The sequence below is a fragment of the Sturnira hondurensis genome, unplaced genomic scaffold (genome assembly GCF_014824575.4).
Source record: "Sturnira hondurensis isolate 20B ecotype Veracruz unplaced genomic scaffold, ASM1482457v3 Scaffold0006496, whole genome shotgun sequence".
Lineage (NCBI taxonomy): Eukaryota > Metazoa > Chordata > Mammalia > Chiroptera > Phyllostomidae > Sturnira > Sturnira hondurensis.
In genome coordinates this window covers 12,078,905-12,098,153 of record NW_028079127.1, presented here as the reverse complement: position 1 = coordinate 12,098,153, position 19,249 = coordinate 12,078,905, and the positions used below count along the sequence as shown (strand labels likewise).

Here is a 19,249-nt window from a genome sequence, read left to right as displayed (position 1 = left end):
CTTTCGTACCCCCAGCAGGGTACCTGGCCTGCAACCCAGGCATGTGCCCTGACTGGGAATCAAACTGGTGACTTTTTGGTTTGCAGGATGATGTTCAACCCACTGAGCCACACCAGTTAGAGCAATGTGAGCAATTAACTAAAATACCTTTCTGAAAATAAGTTCCTCTCTTAGAAAAATGGTCAGGCAGCAATAAAGAGACAGTGGCATCTCATCCATTCCGGAATGTCATCAAATTATCGATAGGGTGTGTGGCTGCCGTAAAGGCATAATCACTCCTCTCCCTCCACTGGGCTGCATTCAGAGTGGGGCCCTCAGAGCACCGGGAAGAGAACTCCGCATCCGCCTTAGCCTTCTTGGTGCTTTTTTTATTAGACGCGTTTGCGCCAGTTCTGCTCCAGCTGCTGTCAGATTCCTGTGGTGGAACCAACTAGGAGCTGACCCTCTGGGCGCTGCTAGCATCCCTCAACATCATACTTGTCTTCGGGCTTTTTCTGTAGTCTTACTGTGAAGCTGCTGCTCCTTTAACTTTTCTGGGCACTTAGGTCCTCCAAGTCTAGAATGTGATGTGCCACTTTTCCTTACATATGTAGTGTAAATGTTAAATATCAACTTGAGTGTTGAGACAAATACAACCATGCACTAGCTAAAACCTACCCGTGTACCATCCAGTGTGCCCAGCGCATTTCACAAAACCGCCCTGGTTGGCCTCCATGGGGATCTGTTGAACCTGCCAGCAGCACCTAGGAGACCACAGAGGAGTCTTTCTTCCAGTGTTTGCCATGATTTGTTAGAGGGGGACTCTGAATAAAGTCTTTTATCTAATTCTTACCCCCATGCAAGTTAACATGTGTTTCCTCTTCATCTTTCTTAAGAGCCCAAGGCCTTTTTATTGTTGGATTATAGACTTAGTTTTCTTAATCGTATTCCAAAGATTAGAGAGCATCTCAGGCAGTATCTCCTACATCAAAATCTAAAACTTCATCAATATTCTTGTTGTTATCATTGTGTTACTAATTATCTAAATTTTTTAAAGGAAGGATTTTGTTTGTTTGTTTGTTTTTGATTTTGGGGGAAACATTCACTCTATTAGTGCTTATCTGCCAACCAGATTAGGAACCTTGGCTGCAAAGGTGAATTAAATAGGCATAATTCCTATATGCTTGGAATTTAGTCTAGCGGGAAAGACAGAAGACGAACCAATAGCAACAATTAAATTACTTTTTATATAATTTAAAGTAATTGTCTCAGTTTGAATTACCGATTTTATTTACTTTTTTACTGATTCATCTTTAGAAAGAGAAAAAGATCCATTTGTTGTTTCACTTATTTATGCATTCTTGGTTGATTCATGTAGGTGTACTGACCGTGAATCAAAACCACAGCCTGGGCATATTGGGACGATGACACCAACCAACTGCGCTACTGGCCAGGGCCCGAATCACTGATTTTAAGGAAGCAGATAAGGATTGTTCATGGGCATAAAAATGCCAGCTAAAAATTTGGGTTTAAAAAAAAAATAACACCAAAGCACCAAGGGTAGACTCAAGATTTGGGATTACAAGGGGGATGAGTTTGGGGATAGTAGAAAACTATTTGAGTGTGCCAAGTTCATGTTCTAGACACACGTATTTTGTTTTTCTTTGGATTGCTTCACCGAACCCGTGAAGAGGTTTATCATCTACAATTTATTATTGAGGAAATAGGTCAAAACACCTTTCATTGGGTCATGTTTCTCTATCTCCTCATTTTGGCTGCCCCCCTGTGTTCGTTTCTATGTATTAGGTAGAGGTGTTCCTTCTCCCAGTCATGGTAGAGAGGCTAATGTAGTAGGTGTCCTGGGGGGCTGGCCCAGTGGTGCAGTCACCCCGATCACCTGAGTCTGGTTCCCTGGGTATGTCCCTTGTGTGGGGTGTGCATATCCTCTTGTTGCAATTGAGCCTTGATTGCAGCTGGCGCATCAGTAGGACAGATTGACCCTCATGCTAATTAGCAGTGAGGACTGGCCGTGACTACTTTTCTGCAGGGCTGACCCTACGGAGCAGGATGTGCCTTAGCAGAGCTCTGGTGCCTGGCGAGTCTGCCCTTTCGATGTATTGTTTGTGGAGGTGGTTGGGTGGTGCTCTGGTGTAGTCTTAAGCTGGCCACTGAATGTGTTGGTTCTGAGGCCTCTTGAGAGGTACAGACCAAGATCAGCCACCTGCCAGGGGCTACCTGGTATGAGGTACAAAGTGATCTGCAGTTGGCGACCTTTTGTGCTTGGTTCAGAGGTGCCCAGGAGAGGGTCAGCTGTAAACCAAGTCCAGATGCTGCTTGTTTGTGGTCTATGACTCTGAGAGATTTAGGAAAGTTGGAAGCAAGGGCAAAACAGGCTGTTTGTGTGGTAGAAATGGCTTGGGTGGGCCCACAAATTGGGTGGAGTGGGATCTTGGGGAATCACCAGGGCAGTGTGAACAGTGCTAGTTCAGTGGAAACTCAGATGTGGCAGCTGCCTGTGCTGCAAGGGGAGGCTTTGACAAATGCCAGCCCTTCTGACTAAGGAAGCTGACCACCCAGCCCTTGTCCTGAAGCTAAGACCATTCAGTTCCTATTGTCCCCGGTACCTTTTGAGCTCCTGCTCCAGGACTGGACATCAGAGTGAGAGTCCAGGTAAGTCCATGCGGGCCCTTTCAGAGAAACGTCTGGGACTCCAGAAGCCCTCCATTTCCCTCAGCCATAGTCCCCACTGGCTTTCACAGCCAGAAGTCGTGGGGACTTCTCTTCCAGGGCTGGGAGGCCTGCTGTGGGGATGGGACACTCCTGCTCCTCAGGGCGCACCTACGAAGCTGAGATTTCCTTCCTGATTTTTAACTGCCACATGTGGGCGTGGGACTGGCCAGTTCTACCCCTCTGCCCCTCCTACCAGTCCAGATGTGGCTTCCTCTGTGTATCCTTAGATAAGCTAGAATTCAGGCATTCTCATCGATGGTGGTTCTGTAGTTTAGTTGTAACTTTGATGTGGCTGTGGGAGGAGGCAAGTACACCATTCACCTACTCTACCATCTTGACTGGAGCCTGGGTCTATTGTTTCTAAAGACTACAGTTTTAACTCCTGTGTCGTAAAGCCTAAATTGGAAAAATAATAATAATATGCTTTTTAGTGTTGTAGCAACATGAAAGGAAAAAATAATATATTCATATTTTGATAAAAGATCTGTTGCACATGGACTACACATTACCAAGTTCTCTTAGCAAAACTGATGTGAGTGAAATTAAAAAATGGTTGGACTGGGGAGAAATGACTGGCTCAGAGAGCCGGTCAATGAAGCGTGGCTTCACCCAAAGATGAGAGTTAAGTGTTTACAAATCAGGAGCAAGGAAAAGAGCAGTTTGAAAGAATTGTATTTTTTTACACTGGTAAAAGTGTGGGTTCCCTGCCCGGCCCCTCCCAGACCACACACACAAGGTGACAAAGAAGAAGGAAGTAGAGGTTTCGGGCGCCGTCTACCTGGGAGGGCGCTCCTCCCCTTTTATAGGCAGTATCCCACGTGTGACTGTGGACATCCCCAGGGAGCCCAAGCTAGAATAACTTTCACTGTGCAGACAAGAGACGGACCATGTGATAAGCTATGGTTTCCCAAAAACCACAATGGCTTACCCAGAATCCAGAGGAGGTAAGAAGCAGGGTTGAGTCTGAGCACAGGCTGTTTCAAATGTGGGTCTGTGGCTGCAGACTTCCCCAGGAGACTGTGGAGAGAGGGGGGTTGACGACCCCTAAGTAAAGGTATGGTCTTGCTTGTACAGGGGAACTGAACAGTCGGGAGCCCAGACTTTATACAGCTGTGATTCAAGAAGGAGACTCAGTGAAGGGGACTCCAGAAAGGGAAGTCACCTCTGGATAGTTGACGCCTACAGAACTTGGAACCCCAGTTACCAGGTGCCCACATTCTAGTAATTGCCTCACAGCCAGCTCACTTGGCAAGGAACACTTGAGAGTGAAAGGTGTTGTCTTGCTATTCCCTAAATTTCTAGGGCTCTGGCTTTAGGAAGCTGCACCATGAGAGCCTTCCCAGAGGCTGCAGAGGCAGGCTGAACCCTCATCCCCAAAGCCTGTGCCGGTGCCCCTCCTGGGCCACCAGCTGTAACCTTGATTCCCTCTTGGGGAGTTCTAAGCCAACTGGTGTGTGTCTGGGTCTGGGTCTCCACATTTAGAAAACGGAGTCTGTCTCTTACTCGCAGTTGTGAGTGACTAAGCAGTCCAGACAGTGCTGGAACCAAGAGCATGGTGACAGCAGGCAGGGCAGGATTGGAAGATCGAGTGTACTCCTCAAGGGGGTCAGAGGGGCACCCTTGTGCCTAAAGACATACCAGGACAGTGGGGGAAGCCAGAGTAAGCAAGAGAAGGCAAAGCAGGTCCATGATTCTGGGAAATCCTTGGGATCAGGGCTGCCCCCTGCCATGGATGCAATAGGTTCTGAAGACCCTGAGCCGTGGCCCACTCCACATCCACGCCATCCTTTAGCAGCCACCGAGCCACTGTTTCTTTGGGAGGGAACAACTCTCAACCCACAAATGAGGCAGGTAATCCTTCACTGGGTGCAGAACAGAAACGCTCACAGAGCTACTGGAGCACCCGCAGGCCTTGCAGGAAGGACAGACGGTGCTCCTGGCGCCCCCACAAAGGCCATCACAAGGAGCTGCAACCCTGGACCACCTTTGGCTGGATTCAAGTTTTAGCAGTTCCTTGTATAATCTACTACTTTCAATGACAAAACTGAAGCCCTGAGAGTCACACAGAGAGGTCAAGTCCACTCAAATCATTAGATGAAGGGAGAATAAAGGCCACCAGGGCAGGGTGGAACTTTGCCAATGTGACTAGCTCTGCAAACAAGAGCCATGTGGACCCCAGCCCAGTACACCCCCGGTGGAACCTCTTCCACTGGGAATCTACACTGGTACACATGGCCACACACGACCACTCACACAGGAGGAGGGGACCTTAAGGCATGAGTTCAGTCTTAGTGAAGCCTTGGCAACTGATAAAAGACAAAAGGAGAAAGAAGTTGGAAGCGGCTTTGCTTCAAGACAGCAGCCTCCATTCTCCCAGGATCTGATCAGGGTCCGCAGCATGGGGAGCAGGGAGAAGGAAGGACCATGCACATGGGGACCCCCACAGCCCCCGGTTATGCCTGGGTGGGGCCCATGGCCGTGGAAGGCATGATCCTGGTATCTGAAATCCACAGATGTAGGTAGAAGCCACTAGGATAATCCTGTCTGACACAATTACCACCCTTGGGTGGAGGGGGTTAGAGTAGAAAACCATGTTTCCTCCCATAAAAGTTGGAGAGCTTGCAGTAAAACCCCAGAGTCCCACAGGCTCAGGAATGTCACTGTTGGTTTTTCACCTTAGACTCTGAAAGATATGGAGTACACTCTCTAGCTCTGGTGATCTTTCTGAGTCCGAGGGCAAGGATGTAGAAAATAGGGCCTGATTCATTGCCCTGGACCTGATGAGAAGGCTTCTTGAAGGAATAGTCATCCCAGAGCAATGCGGACAGAAGGGAGACAGGGGAAGCTTCTAAGATAACCCTCAAAACCCAGTGGATTCTGCAGGTCCTGCTGTTTTGTCCCTTTGGGACCAGGAGAGCCCATACCTGGAGACTCCCAAAGCCAGTGTGCTGGACTCTTGGGTTCCCTGCTAGGGGTGCAGTGCTAGCACTCGCCACCAGGGGCAGTGGTTTCAGCTGGACCAAAGAGGAGTGTCACCTGGCTCCTTGGTGCCCTTCTCTCACTCTGGCATGAGGTATGCCCTTTATTTATTTATTTTTGATCCTTTCCTAATATCTGCCCTGGTTAGTAGTCAGATGTCATCTTATCTTTTGCTTCAGCAACTGTGCCCTGAGCTTGTGAAATGTTCTCATGCTGAAATAAATCAACAGTGGCCCATGCTAAAGGAACATCCTTGTCCATCACAGTCTGGAGGGGAAAATGGACAAATCCACTGAGCAAAAACAACCCAAAGGAGCAGGTGCCACTTAGGAATGCAGTAGTTGTTGCCACCAGACTGTGGGACTCCCTCAGGTGTGGGAGTCTGAAAAAACTCCACTGAGGTGAAAGCTATATTTTCAGCTGCATGGCCAAAAAAAAAAAAAAGGAAGAAAGAAAAAAAAAAGAACCAGATCCCTAAACAGGTCATAGAATACTTAACTTGGGGAAAAGTCCACAACTGAGCAGAGACTGGGAAGAAAAATGTGTTTGGAATGAGAGAAAATCAGAAAGCAGGCCACTGTGGATGTAGGGAGCTTGGAAAGAGGAAAGGAGTAGACAGAAGTGAGTAGAGTTAGGACCTGGTATGGGTACAGTCGTGCACGTGATCGACTGCCATGTAAAAATATCCCCCCACACTTGGTTTCTTAACCAACGAACACACATTCTCTCACTGTTTCATTGGACAGGAAACCTGACACAGCCCAGTGGACGCCTCTGCCAGGGTCTCAGTTCCCTGGGGCTGTGGGCTCAGCTGGGGCAGGATGGCTTCACTCAGGGTCTCAGCTCACTCGGGTACTCGCAGGGTGGTGTCAATTGAAGACCTGACTTCCTCTTTCTCCTCATCTGCCTTAGACTGAGGCTGCGTGGTTCTCACCAGGTAAGCAACACGCAACATGGAAGCTCATTGCCCAGGCTGACGGGTCTGAGAAAGTTCTAGAGAGAAAGCAGGTCTGAGTGACTGACCAATTTGGCCGTGACTCATTTTATAATTGGATTTTGGAAATGACTTTGGATTATTTTGCTATGTATTTTATAGTCACATAAACCAGTCTGCATTCAAGGGGAGACAATTACAAGAGGATGTGCCAACCATCCCATGGGGACCATAGGCAGGTGCTGAGAAGTCCAGGGGAGAGCTTGCAAGGTCCATGCCTCGCCCAGAACCACAGACAGGTCAGAGTGCCGACCCAGGTATGAACCCTGCCTTGTGTTAGCAAAGTGGAGCACTGGTGGCCCCAGGCTTCCCAGAAGCCTCGGGAAAGGCTGTGCTGCTTTAACCTTGCGCAGACAGGGAGAGAGCATGACCCCCCGCCAACTCCTCACCCAGTGCCGATTCGGTTGGGGCCCCTTTATGCTGAGCTCACACGTAGGCAGTTCTGAATGTTGTTCCTCATCCCACACTTCAGAAACTGAGGCCCACAGAGAAGTTGGGCCTGGACAGGGAATGTGACAAGCAGACCCCAGATAAGGGTTTGTTCCGACCTGCCAGGTTAAGGCTCTGTCCCCTCCCACAGGTTTGGTGTTAAAAATCAGAAATCCAAATGCTTTGGGAAGCCACAACCTATTCTTCCTTAGGTAAGGCTGTTTTTCTTAGACATAGAGATCATTGGCCTCAAACACACATACACACACACACAAACACACACACACTCGATGAGAGGACTAGGTTTAAGATTCTAAGAGGAGCATATACCAGACTTAACAAGAAGAAATTAAAGGTTGGAGGCACTACTACATGTGACAGCTCCCCTACAATTTTATAGGCAGTATTTTACATATGATTGGGGACATCGCTAAAGAGTACAAGCTAGAAGAAAATAATCACCACTGTGCAGACAGGAGACACACAGTCCAGGAGAGACACCCTGGCTTGTCCAGAATCCAGAAGAGGAAAGAATGAGGGTTGAGTCTGAACACAAGTCTGTTTCAAAGCTGAGACCCTGGCTGCACCAGACCTTCCCAGGCAGCTGTGAAGAAAGGAACGTTGGGGACGATATGTGAAAATACGATCATGCAGGAACAAGGGGGCTTAGAAGTCAGGAGTTGAGAGGAGTGTTTGGATCCTTGTGATTCAAGGATCAGACTCAGGAAAGAAACTTCAGGAAGTGAAGTCATTTCCTTGGTAACTGACTGCAACAGAACTTGGAACCCCTGTTACCAAGCACCCACATTCTAGTAACAGCCCCATAGCCAGTTCTCTTACTTGGCAAGAGACACAGACAGAGAAAGATGTGGTCTTGCTGTTTTGAGAATTCCCAGAGGCCTGGGTTTTGGAAACTCCACCATGGGGACCTTCTGTAATGCTGAAGACGTCAGCTAGACCCTTGTCCTCAAAATCTCTGGCTGTTTTCCAGAATCCCCTAAGGTAATACTAGGCAACAAAGGACAGGCCAATGCAGGCCAGGCTACCTATGTGAGCCCTTTGTGGGAGCTTTTATAGAGTCCCATTTAGGTGCCAGGAAGAGGGACATGAACGCAGGGCCCACCTTGAGCAAGAACAGGTTCATTACCTGGTGTCCTGTCCAAGTTACAAGGTCTGTCCAGAAGGTAGCCAACCATGTAATACAAAAACTAGAGACATTTATTGAAGAAGATACGAGATACAAGAAACACTGCACACAAGACAATGATACCTCGGTCCCCTGTAAAGTAGGCACCTTGAGACCTCATGCAGTTCTCCCAATCTCCATCAGCTCTCTGGTTGTATTTTCCCGAATCTCATCCATGGTCTGAAATTTCTTCCTTTTTGAAGGTGATTTTAGGCTTGGGAAAGGCCAGAAGTCACAGGGTGCAAATCTGGGCTATGGGGGACTGAGACACCTGAGCAATTTGATGCTTCGCAAAAGAACTGCAGACAACAGGATACAAAGTGGGCACATTGTCATGATGAAGCTGCCAATCACCAGTTGCCCACAGCTGCAGCCTTCTGAATTATCCAAATAGTTTTCATGGAGGAATGTTTGAGCTTAATGCAACATTTGATGCAGATTCATCGCTCTATTCACTCATTCATTTTGAATGCAACAGCCACATGGTACACATGCTCACTGAACAGCATCTACCACCCCCACTGACAAAGTCATCATTGTTCACACATGCGCATTCCAGTCCACTCTCCTTGGCTGCCAGGTTACATCGAAGACCTGCAAACCATTGTTGTTATATTAACAAGGGCTGGAATTTTTCCAGACAGACCTGGTACAACCCAGGACAGGGCTTGCAGAGCGGAACTGGGGCTGCTGATGGGCCTCTTACCTGCAGCAATGTGCCTGCTAGGTCCTGAATCTGTCACATCTCGTCCTACTTTGGTGGTCATCTGAGCCAGCACTCTGCATGTGTGTGTGTGTGTTTATGGTCAGAGAGCAGGACCTGTCTTTCCCCTGGAGTCCTAGGTGACTCAGCAATCATGAACAAACCATGGGCACCGTGACAACAGGCTGAGCAGAGGTGGCACAGGGAGGGCTCTTCGAAGGGATTGGCGGAGTACCTTGGAGCCTAAAGAGAATAACCACCTACCAGGACAGGCAGGGGGAGTGTAGAGTAAGCAAGAGAAGGCAAAGCGGATCGGTGATTCTGGGAGATCCCTGGGACCAGGTCTGTCCTGGCTTGAGGTGTGCTGGGAAGGACAACATGTATACAGGGCCTGACAGACCACACAGCAGCCTGGTCTTCACAATCTCACATCCAAACAGCTCCAGAGTGGCTCAATTTCAAATACAGTCTCCAGCCTGTGATCTGCATCCCAAACTGACTCACTGCGCAGTACGTGACACGTCTTCACGCTCAGGTGCTGGGCTGGGGTCCTGAAACTCTCCACAACCAGGGTGTGGACTCTGCTCTCAGACAAGTGGGCAGTGGTAACCATGGCACACAGAGTAGGGACCTGCTATAGGCACGATGCTGGGTCATTAAAACCATAACCTTATCTCTCTTATGCAGCCATTATGGCCATGTTCATACTCTGACCCTGATACTCTTAGAATACTGAGGACTTGGTTCACATGTCCCAGGACAAACAGACTCACTCAGTGCTGGGGGTAATACAGACTATGGACCCAACCTTGGCTGTGCTGAAAGACTTCCCACTTGAACAGACCTCCACAGAGATCTGGGCAACATATTCAACAAGCTTCCCAGAGTGTCAGCGACATTTCCTCAATCTTATGAGTAGACAGGTCACTTGCTACTCAAAGATTCATATCAGAAAGAAGCAGCCACGTGATGGACAGTCATCTCTAATGCTTTACACAGAGGGTCAATTTTGTTTTTTCCAGAGGCTTATACATGGCTAAAAAGGTGATTAAAAGGACAGAAGTGAACAGAGACGGGTTGGACGCATCACTTTCATGTCTGGTTTAGTTACAAGGAACATTTTCCTTTCAGTGGCTCGACCTATATTTGGTATTGACTGGTAGTAGATTTTCAAGAGCTTCCAAGTAAATTTTCCTTCAGGAAATCCTCCGAGGTCACAAAACACCTTCTGAAGAAGGCCAGCTAGTATGAGACCTTTTGAGTGTCATTGTCCCAGCCAACTCGCACTGCCCGCTGGTGGCCCTGTGAGAAATGGCATGAGAGCGACAGGGTTCGTAGTTCTGTCAGCAATAGAAGCCCACACCAAACTGAGACATCTCTTCAGGGTGTCTTTTGAACACACTACATTCTGCAAGACTCAGTGTTTCTGGGGTGCATCCCAGTGCAAGTCCTTGTCTTAACATTTCTGTCTGCGAAAAGCAGAGGCCTGTTCCCAAGTGCAGTGTTTCAGCAAATATTTTTGGGGCACAAGAGTCGTGCCCAGGTTCCCACCACAACGAAGAAGTGTTGGAAATAATTTGTGTACCCCGCCACTCTGTGTGCTTGTTTGTAAAATATATTAGTAAGCAACCAATGCATATTTATGAAATCTTCCCAATCATATCAACAGGAAAATGTTTTTAATTGGAACATGGCAACTCAACATGTCTCTACAATGCCCTCTAAATTTATAGGAAGCTTTAAAAAATGGAATTACCCTATGTGCCCAGTCAATTTTTCACTTCATGTAAGGCATTACCCCAACCCTATTGGATTCTCCAAACGTGTTTCATTGCTGCATCATCTTCATTCTAAAATCTTGTACATGAGTGATTTCCTTCCATGGTTCCTGCTCCCATCTTCCTTCAGACACCAAATCCCCTTTTTCTTTGAACATAGACTTAACCTGCATTCATCTCCAAGCACCTTCGAAATCTAGAATCACTCCAGACCCCTTCCAGAGCCCTTCCACTCGATCGTTTTCTCCCAGGATGCCAGGTACTTCCCACCGTGTTTTATCATCTTCATTCAATGTAAAGCTTCTCCAAGGTCAACTGCTGCTTCAGCATTTCGTAATGTGCTTGGCATACAGTAAATACTCATTACTAATTAGAAAAACATTATGGATCCGTGTTTTTCAAATCAGTAATGAATATATATTGTATGCCAATAAATCCAATGGAAAGAGTAAGTAGAGTGAGAAAAGAAAGTGCTAGAAATGAAACCCTGGTGGAACCCCAACATCTAGGACCGGGAAGAACTACCAAGGAGGCTAAGAAATGTTTTCAGAGAAAGAGGAAGAAAAAATAAGGTAGGAAATGGTGTTCAAGGAGCCAAGAGATAAGGGTTTCGAGTAGTGGATAGTGTTCAGCTACGCCCAAACCATTACGGCTTTCATCTCCGATTCCAGAGTGTGAAAGGGAAAGGAGATCCTGACAGAAACCCAGAACTCGCAAAGATGAACCATAATAAACAGTGAAAACAGAGTTTTAGAATAAGTGGTTGCTTATGACCTCTCCACATTTAAAATCCCACACAAGAAAGTGCAGAATAAAACCAGTTGTGCATGTTCATAGCATATTGCTAAATGATAATTTGCATTGATGGTGTCCTCACATTAACCAATTCAAGAACACTTAATGAGAAGCTTCAAGAGGCAATTAAAAGCCCGGCTCAGTTAGAATAGTGATTAATTCACAACTGCAATTAACTCCCTGGAAGGTCCCAGCTGGGTGTATAGCAGTGATGCAACCAGTCTGTTTACGTCTGGGTTGAACTACATCAGTGATGTGGGAATGTGAAGTATCAACTCCATTTCTATTTTTAAAAGATTTTATTGTTGTTCAAGTACAGTTGTCTCCATTTTCCCCCACCACTCTCCCCCAACCCAGCCCAGCCATCCCCACCTCCTACCTCCATCTCTATTTTTAAAGAAAGAGAAGACTTAGGTCTTCAAGAACTAAGGTTTATACAATGACTTGCCTTTATAATATAACTTAAAAGAAATTCTTATGCGGAAATAGGATCCCTTCCTCCACCCTGAAACACACACATGACTCTCCCTCTTCTGATTTCTTCAAACAACTAACAGAAGACACGTGTGAATTATAAAACATAGCTTCTGTGCCTCCCTCTCGTCTTCTTATAGAGCAGTTCTTGTAAATAACTTGAATGTCTGAATTAAAATTTGGTTTTTAATTTGTGCTCAAGGCCATGGACGTGCAGGTGTTACAGAAACAACTGGCGCGTGACCAGGACTTTCCATATTAGGCAAGAATAAAGGACTGTCCTCTGGTCTGTGGTTACAGCAGCCACTCACAGAGCCTGCCTCTGCAGTTTGTCTCTGGGAGTCAGTAAGGAGAGCAGCTCTCAGTCTGATTGCCTTCTCTGCCCCCAACCACATTGCCGGCCACACACTGGATCAGGATTTGTCCTTAAGACAAACCACAAAGTGGCTGATTGAGTTATTTAGACATATAGAACAACCTAAATCAGACTACCACCAGGCAAGGTAATCAATTGCTCAACTGGCTGCTACAAGGGCAAAATCCACCAAATGATTAAGTTGTAGCTGACTTGAGGGACTGGCACTAGCAGCAGCTTCCTGGTTCTGGGAGGGACAGTGTGAGATGGCAGAATAAAGGGTTATTATAGAGTCCTGCCAAAGTGGGTTAGAATTTTTCCTGAGCCTGTGGCCTTAGCTGACTGGCCTTGGACTTTTTTAGTATCTTTGAACTTGAGTTTTCTTATCCGTAAAACGGAAAGACAATGAAACCTACCTTTTAGATTGTTGCAATGATTCGAGAAAATATATATACAATCCTACCACAGAGCCTGACACGTGTATTAGGCAATCAGGAAGAGGAAGTAGTTTCTGAGACCCCCCTTCCATCCATGCTCTCGTTGCCATCAGCTGACACCTTCCTCAAATACTACGTTTGTTGTGCCTTGTTCTATTGGCTGCCCCACCTACCCAAACACATCTGTCTGGTTCATTCACTGTCATGCAAATGAGTCTTGCTTATCCTGCTCTGGGTTTCTTCCCTGGCCCAGAAAGTCCTCTTTTGCTTCTGTGCATCCAAATCTTTTCCATGTTTTTGTTTGTTTGTTTTGCTTTGTTTTTTAAATCCAGCCCAAGTCCTACTTCCTACTTCAGGGGAAGTCTTACTCACTGACCTCTCTCTCTGTTGGGTCTGTACTTCACTCTAAATCATAGCAGAATTTCTTATGTGCTAATCTCTCCAACAGGTGGTAAGATCCCTGGTGCAAGGACAGTATTTTATATATTTATATATAATAATATACAAATTATATATAGAATTATATATAATACTATGATATACATTATATAAATATATATAATATAAATATATGTTTATATATTTATATAATATATAATATATTTTATATATTATATAAATATTTATATATTATATATTTATATATTTATATTATAAAATATATATTTTATGTTTTATGTTATATATAAATAATATATTCGCAAATATTATATACATCATGGTGCTCAGTATAGTTTTTGACATTTTTTTCACGTTTTTGTTTATGGACTCATTCACACAGCATTATTGCCTTCATTTGCATTTTACTTGATGGGTGAGTGCCTGTACTATTCACGTTTTCCCTGAAGCCAGAACACAGCTGTGAACAAAACAGAAGTTGAGTGGCCTGTGAGGGGAGCAGGAAGGCACCCGAGTATGGCTGCGCTGGAGTCTCATCTATGGTGTATGGGCTCCTGGCCCGGGAGCTGGAGCGAGTGGACAGTGGCTACATGGCAGTGAGAAGCAGCAGCAGAAGTACCTGCCCAGGCTGGCCAAAGGGGACTCCTGGGCTGCTGCCAGCTCACAGAGCCCAACCATGGAAGTGACCCTGGCAGCGTGGAGACCAGAGCCCAACACAACCTGTCTAACAAGAGCTACCTTCAATGGGGCCAAGACTTGGATGACCAACTCGCCTATGGCCAGCCTGTTTGTAGTGTGGGCTCAGTGCAAAGATAACTGCATTCAGGGCTTCCTGCTAGAGAAGGGGATGCTGTGGGGCCTCTCAGCCCCCAAGATCAGGAGTAAGTTCTCCCTGAGGGCCTCAGCCATGGGCGTGATTGTCATGAATGGTGTGGAGGGACCAAAGAAGAACGTGCTGCTTTGTCCCTTTGGCTGCCTAAATAATGCCCGGTAAGGCCTCGCCTGGGACGTGCTTGGAGCTGCTCAGCTCTGTTTTCACACAGCCCAGCAGTACACCCCGGGCAGGACACAGTTTGGCATCTTGCTGAGTCCTTGCAGGAACTGGATGATTCAGAAGAAGCTGGAGGACATGCTCACTGCAATCATGTCGTGCCTTCAGGCCTGCCTGTAGTTAGCCGCTTGAAAGATCAAGACAAGGCCGCCCCAGAAGTGGTCTCCCAGCTGGAATGGAGTAACTGTGGGAAGGCCCTGGATATCACCCACCACACCTGAGACATGCTGGGAGAAAGGAGATTTCTGACTAGTATCGTGATCTGACATGCCATGAACCTGGAAGCCGTGAACATTTATGAAGGTACTCATGACACTCACACTCAGATCCTCGAAAGGGCAACCGCAGGGATCCAGGTACCCAAGTGAACACAGTTCACCTGGGAGCGGGGTGGTCCTGAATGCCTTCCCAGGGAGCCACTGTGCTCTGAGCTTGCTCAGGAAGGGAGCAGATGGAGCCAATTTTTATGATGGGAGGTGAAAGACACTGATTTTTAAATTTCAAATTTTCCCTTTGGAAGTCACTCAAATGTGCTCCTTAAAAAGATGAGACTCTTTGCACTAAGTTTCTCAATCTACTGTTTTTAATTTTTTATTGTATTTTTCCCATTATCATTTAGTCCCTTTATACCCCCTCTCCCAAGCAAACACCACACTGTTGTCCATGTCCATGAGTCCTTTTTCCTTTTTGCTCAATCCCTTCACCCTCCACCTCCCCCACTAGCTGTCATCTGTTTTTCATCTTGGAGCCTGTCCCCATTTTCCTTATCAGTTCAGTTTGTTCATTAGATTCCACGTATGAGTGAAATCATATGGTATTTGTCTTTCACTGCCTGGCTTACTTCCCTTAGCATAACGTTCTCCAGGTCCATCCATACTGTTGCAAAGGGTAAAATTTTCTTCTTTTTTTATGGCTAAGTAGAATTCCATTGTGTGAATGTTCCATAGTAGTTTTATCCACTTATCTCTCAATCTACTTTTAACCATTAATGGGAATGGACTCTGCTTTCCCTGGGTCAATGGCTTCTCTTGACAGGGAGCAGGGAGAGGAAAGAGAGCAACACAGAAGCAACCTCTGTTTGCTTCTGGGAGCGGCAAAAACTGGTGTCTCACTCAGCGACTCCCCTCCCCTCAAGTTCCCTGTGTGCCCTCTGACCTCCCATCTGGGTGATAAGTGCCTTACACTGGACCTTGGGGCAGAATGAGGGGGAGGAAAAAAGTAATAAAGAGTCTGCATGTCTATAAAATGGAAGTTGCATCCGTTTTTAAGTCTTAGATTTCTATTATAGAATCACGGAAGCACCATTTTAGAGCTGTAGGTATCCTACAAAGTCATCCAAACCTGACCCTCTTATTGTTCAGTTGAGAAAACTGAGACTCGCAGAGATGAAACGACTCATCCTCCACGGTCAGTCATGCGGGATCCAAGGGGAAGCTTGGGTTGCTGACCTCCAGGGAGTGACACAGAACGGGTGGCACCAGGAGCGTCTAGCCCTGAGATGTACACACAGTTGTGTGGGTCCTTTGATGGTGAATTGTATGTGACAACATGGCAGGGCCGGGGCGGTACCTTGACATTTGGTGAAATATTATTCTGGGTGTGTACAGGAGGGTGTTTGTAAATAAGATTAATATTTGACTTGTTAGAGTGAGTAACGCAAATTGCCCTCTCCGACGGGGGTGGTCCGTAACCAATCCCTGAAGGCCTGAATAGAACAAAAGGTGAAGTAGGAGGAATTTGTCCTCTCCCTGAGATACTGGGCTCCTGACTTCAGGCTCGGACTTGGAATGAAACACCATCAGCTCTCCGGGTTCTCAGGTTTTGCGATTCAGACTAGAATTACATCATCGGCTCTCCTGGGTCTACAGCTTGCAGGCTGCAGAACTCGGGATCTTTCAGCCTTAATAAGTGTGTGAGCCAATTCCTTATGATAAATCTCTCCATATCAAATCTCCTATTGGTTCTGTTTTTCTCTGGAGAACCCAGACTAATACAGTACTCCATAATAAGTGCGAGGTACTGAAATTTTTCACAGTTCAGTAGTGATAAGCAGAACTTGTGAACCCCAGCACCCTGGAACGGGTCCTGATTCTGACTCGTGCATTTTCCACAGAGCCACGTAAGGTGAGTTTCAGTCTTTCACTTGTAAAACAGAAAATGGAAGTGGGGCTAGACTTACACGCCTTGCCCCTCACCAGCTTGGTGTCAGGCTCCAAGGAGATAATGAATGTAAAGCTTTTTTACACACACAAAAAATATTAAAATGTCAGCTTTTCTGAGTGACATTTAAAATGTCACAGGAAGGCTTTTAGTTTCACAGGCCAGCATCTACCAGAGGGAACTTAGAAAACTGCTCGATGGCTACTTTATTGAGGGAGGATTTTGTAAGATAAAGTAGTTGCTCCTAATTAAGCAGTTTCTTTTCCTAGTAAAAGTCAGATTTGTGAGGCTAAAAAGTATCCTGGTTGCTTACTTATTCTATTTTCCTGCAGCAGGAGCACCTTGAAGCCATCTAAGAACTACAATAAATAAATGTAAGGAAGGAAGGAAGGAGGGAGGAAGGAGGAGAGGGAAGGTGGGAAGAATGGAAAGAAGAAAACAAGGGGAGGAAATTCAGTGTGGGAATTCAGAGCTTCTTGCCCACAGCACACTTTTCCTGTGCTTGGGACATTTGCGTCACTGCACAGGAAAGCTCTTAGAGAGGACTGGTGCTAAGTATTCTGTAAGGTTTTTCTTGTTTTAAAGGAATAAGATATTTCAACAGCAGTTATTTTCCATCTAATTTATAACATTCTAAAGCTTCTCTAAATTTTCTGAACCAAGTTAACTCTCATTTACTTTGTGATTTAAAAATAACCAGAGCCCACAGAATACTTTTTGCCGAAGGGTATGGCTGGTCTCGAAGTCAAACAACCTATTTGTTTGATTCCAAGAATACTGAGGATTATAGCTCTGTGTTGACTGAATTAAGGTGTGCAATATGGTCAATATAATTAGGAGCACTGGACAAGAAAGCCCACCAGAGATCTTGGATTGCTTGCTTCTAAATCCCAGGGTCCCCATGATTGAGGTTCTAATATCAATTGATGACTATCTTAAATGCCAGCTGTATATAAAGATGTCCCAGTATTGGTGATTGAAGTCCTATTGATTGCCTGTCTCAAGTCCTAGGTACCCAGGATCCTGAATCAGTATAAACAATTGGCTAATGGTATCACCTTACTTCTTTCTCCCCTCACCCCTACCTCCCTCTTCCATGTAAGCTGATGTCCCAAATTCAGTCTTAAACAGAGGTCCCCTGAGCTTATTCCCAGTTCAGACTTGCAGGCTTAACCATGAATCTGCTTACGGTCCCATCCTGGCCTTCTCCAGTCTGCACTGACTGACTATTCCTATCAAGGACAATTAGTCATGACAAACACTATAAAATTCATGTCAGAGCAGAAACAAGCACTAGTGTGTGGACAGCCCTAGGTGTGCAGATGCAGGTAGTAGAGGACTGAACACTGGTTGGAATATTAAATAACTGATATTCACTGAAGTTATAGCTCAAGATAATGATGCTGGCCGCTGACCTTTGTTAGGTATTTACTCAAAAATGATATCTGACACAAAATGAAACAGTATTGACTGAGTGTTTACCATATTTCAAGTACACCAACCTTGTGACATGGGCATTTTATCATTATCCGTACTTTTGGGATAGGAAACTGAGGCACAGAGAAGCAAAGTGACTTGCCATGACCACATAAATAGCAGCAGAGAGAAAGTCAGAGACCAGATCTGCCCTATCTGATAACCACCTCACAATACTGCCTCCTGATGAGCTTTGCCTAAAAAGGCAACTACCTTTCCCAACACTTATACCTAAGAAATTCTAGATATTTGAAGGATGCTGTTATCCTTTTCTACTTAAATATGTAAACCCACAGGGTCGATGAGATTGCCAATCAAGAAAGCTCTAGCAATACCTGCAGAAAAAATGAGAATGAATGGTGCATTTAAGGAAACTTCCAGTAGGCTCTGGCCAGGTAGCTCAGTTGGTTAGAGTATCATCCCCATACACCAAGATTGCAGGTTCAATCCCTAATCAGGACACATACAAGAATCAATCGACGAATGCTTGAATAAGTGGAACAACAACTTGATGTTTCTCTCTCTCTCAAATCAATAAATTTAAAAAATTAATGTATAAGAAGAACCCTGGCTGGTGTGGCTCAGTGGGTTGAACGCCAGCCTGCAAACTAAAATATCACCTGTTTGATTCCTGGTCAAGGTACAGGCCTGGGTTGCAGGCCAATTCCCCAGTTGGGGACATGCAAGGGACAAGCAATGTTTCTCTTGCACATCAGTGCTTCTCTCCCCCTCTCTCTCTCCCTCCCTTCCCTTCTCTGTAAAAATTTCCATTACTGAGTAGTCAGACAGGAGCTTGTTATTTTTTTCAATCTGAACAAATTCCACAGTGGACCATTTAGTCAGATGAAGGAGAAGAGCTGCACTAAAGAACACTCTGTGGTACATTTCAGATGATGTCGTTTGTTTAGTAACATGAATCAGCAGAAGGATCCATTGAACATAATACAAAGAATGAGAAAATGAGCTCTTTTCCTCATATAGGAACTTCTTACCAACAGGGCCATAATCTTCTCATGGCTGATAGCTGGTGGTTGAATAATGTGTCTGTATATGTAGCCTGATTATTTCTAAATTAATATGGAATTCGTTTTATTTTATGATGATCTGTCATTTGAGAAGGATGATTTTATACACTTCTGGGCTTTTGGCCAACACTGATAGGCTGACAGCAATTCAAGTCTGACTTTGGTTTGGTTTCTAACAAAGATCTTCCTTTCTAAAAGCAAATACACTCTGTCTCGTACTGCCCTCTGTTGGGTGGAGCGAGAGGTGCTGGCTCAAGTGGAATTGTTTTTCAGTAGCAGAAGATCAGCCTATAACAGAC

General features: G+C 45.7%; 1 pseudogene; it reads left to right on the top strand.

Moving 5' to 3' along the window:
* The first annotated feature begins 2,519 nt into the window (after positions 1-2,519).
* LOC118989589 (glutaryl-CoA dehydrogenase, mitochondrial-like) lies at positions 2,520-18,583 on the top strand (annotated as a pseudogene).
* Positions 18,584-19,249: the final 666 nt, after the last annotated feature.